The following is a 3,208-nucleotide window of genomic DNA, read 5'->3' as shown; positions in this document are numbered from 1 at the left end:
AGCATTGGAGCATGCTGTAGGTCGAGCCCCCTCTCGATTGAGAGCTGGGTGTTTGCTCCCTCAGCTAGAGATTTACTGCTAGCCACTCCAGCATTATAGCTTAGATTGAATTGATGACCTCTCAAACAGAGGGTCATCAATGTTTTGGTTAGTGTTTTGGGATGCACCATTTCCATCTATGGGCTGCTCTTCAGAGTACCACGAGGGCCCCTTAGAACGGTATTTTTAAATCCAAGTTATGGTAAGTGCGCACATGAAGTCTTCGTACACTTTCTAAAATCCACACTGTGGTAAGTTCGCACGCTAGTACTTCGTGTTCTTTCTAAAATCCTGTATGGTGAGGGCTTCGCGCGGCAGCTTCGTGCCCTTTCTTGAGCTGGTTAAGCCCCGGTTCCACCTTGGGCACCACTCCACCTAGTATCCTCCGGGGACCCACTTTTAACAGGGTATTTATACTATAGTCGCACCGGTAGTGACGTCATGGCTGTCGCCGGCCAACGTGTTGTTGGTGTTTTTTCAATTTATGCTTCCGACACGGGTCATGACGAGGTGTTCCCCATAGCGACCCCTAGAGGACGCAGTGTCTCGTTCCCTACTCAGGGAACCATGGTTACATATGTAACCTGAGACGTTTCTGGCTGCTGCCAGAGTTCGTGGCAGCTGCCACGGTCTTTCTCGCCATTTCTGCTGTTTGCTCGGTAAGAACTACACTGTTCTCAGTGGCGTGCGGTGGTGTTTTTTTTAATGATGATGCAAAGTTCCCACAATTGTACTTTTTTTCGGTCTTTCTCGCCATTTCTGCTGTTTGCTCGGTAAGAACTACACTGTTCTCAGTGGCGTGCGGTGGTGTTTTTTTAAATGATGATGCAAAGTTCCCACAATTGTACTATTATTATTATTATTATTATTATAAATTTTTATGTATCAGCTGCCAGAGATAGTGCCAGGAGTCACGATCGTTTGTCGCCGTTTCTGCTGTAAACTACACTTTGTTTTTAAATAAAATATTTGATGATGCATATTATATACCAGTAAGATGCGATCAGAATGTGAACCCAATAAGCTAAATTGCATAAGCATTTTCCCATAAAGAACACACATAAGAGTGTCCAGCCGCCACTAGCCAATACTGTACGCACACACAAACATTTATTTATTTATTTAATGTAACACTTCAGTTATTAACTAGTTGCTTGCACATTACTATATTAGCTGTTTATTAGTACTCATAAAGCACATACTAATGCCTTATTATGCGTGACCATATTCTACATCTTAGCCTACAGTAATTAATAGTTTATTTAGGCAAAAGTCAATAGTTCTCAATAGTGAGAATTGGACCCAAAACTAAAGTGTGACCATATTTGTGTGTGTATATATATTAAAATAATCATGAGAACATTTTAATTGAGACACTTAAGTTTTTATGTATTTTTATCATTGATTGATTTTTTTTATTTATGATCCTGAAGGATGACTTATTCTTCCTCAAATCTGGCGAAGATTTTGTACTTTGCTGTATCAACCATTTCTGTGCAGAACACCTCATAATCTTTTTGTTTCCCAAATACAAAAGTGAACAGTTCGGCTGGAGAACTTTCGTCATATTCACCCATCCAGCTCTGCAATTTGCATTGGGATGCAATTTGTTGCTCCTTTTCCATTGAAAGGACAATGGGAAATTGTATTTTTCCATCCCAGTTTCTCTTGCTACACCAGTCAGCTGCAGTCCTGGCGTCTCTCAGAAGAAGGATTTCCTGCAGTAAATAACAAATATGGTCAAATTATTTCATGTATACTGATGTTAATGCTTCAAACGTGTAGAGTACATAAAGCTGTTACAACATTTTTAAGAAATATATGATCTTTTGTTATAATGAATGCTGTCTATCAGTTCTTGTGTCATTTAAGACCTTAATGGATCTTAATCAAATCCAGTTCCTTCAGAATTAATTCATTTAACTGTTATGTATCATTTATCAGGAATCCCACAGATATTTTCCAGATATTTTATATTACAAAAATGTTATGTATAATTTATCAGGAATCTCACAGTTATTTGCCAGATATTTTATATTACAAAAATGTTATTTCATTCGTGTACCATGTTTATATTACTCTCCATTTTTATTATTTTCATGACATATGTAAATTATGTACAATGCATGTAAAATAATCAGCAAAAACATACAAAGCAAAGTCTCAAGGATCATAATTTAAGATGAATGAATTTCTGATGTTTGTGTGCTGTACGGCTTCTGCCATCAGTCTTTGCCTGCCATCAGTTAAGACAAGGGAGGCAGAGTCTCTTTAGAGAAAACAAAAACTGGATGAGAAAATATCGATATTACAAAAAAATACAACGCAAGTATTACAAAATGTGACATTAAAAAGTGTAAAATTCACTAGTTTTTATAAAGTAACTGTCCAACAGCGACACCCGCTGGTAAAGGTAAAAAGAACAGCTGAACATCAGTTGACAAATAAAATATATTGTTTGTATTGTTACTGCCTTTTGTTATTATTTTGGAATAAATGTAAAAATACGTAAAAACACTAACTTGATTAGATTTATTGGTTTTGATAAACAGAATATTACATAGTGTAAAAATACAAAATATAATTGTATTTGGCATTTTTAATGTAATGTTTATTTAATGCAGGGAATTGTGACAACAGTAAGGCATGAAGACCACAAGTGTGTGTAGAACTTTTCATTACCTGATGGGACACACTATAGTGTTGTAAAACCAGTGTTCGAACTATACCGTGGACTTTGGGGAAGCCCACTTGTTATTTTTTTTGTAACCGGGGGGAGGGGGTGGGGGGCTTACAATGACTTACAAAGATACATAACAGGTACAAGTGTATGCACTACTTGCTTTATGCAAGTGCTATATAGGATAAATCACTATACAGGATTTACCCTATTATACTTTATCGACACGAATTGATAGGTGAAACAACAAACAGCCACCCACAAATAGTCTAAAGTTACTCGTCGTCAGGCTACAGAAGAATACCATAATTCCTCCGTTCAATTAGGCCTAAGACATCGAGAGTCACGCAGACCTATAACAACCCAGCCACAACACATAATTGCGAATAACATGCCTTACCTTAACACAGAATCGACCACAGAGGCCAACGTTTATATTTTTTCTACGAATCTTTGAGTTAACATGTACTAAACATGAGTGGAATTTGC

This window comes from Sinocyclocheilus anshuiensis, unplaced genomic scaffold, assembly GCF_001515605.1.
Source record: "Sinocyclocheilus anshuiensis isolate Anshui unplaced genomic scaffold, SAMN03320099.WGS_v1.1 scaffold514, whole genome shotgun sequence".
Taxonomy (NCBI): domain Eukaryota; kingdom Metazoa; phylum Chordata; class Actinopteri; order Cypriniformes; family Cyprinidae; genus Sinocyclocheilus; species Sinocyclocheilus anshuiensis.
This window is presented reverse-complemented; position numbering follows the sequence as displayed.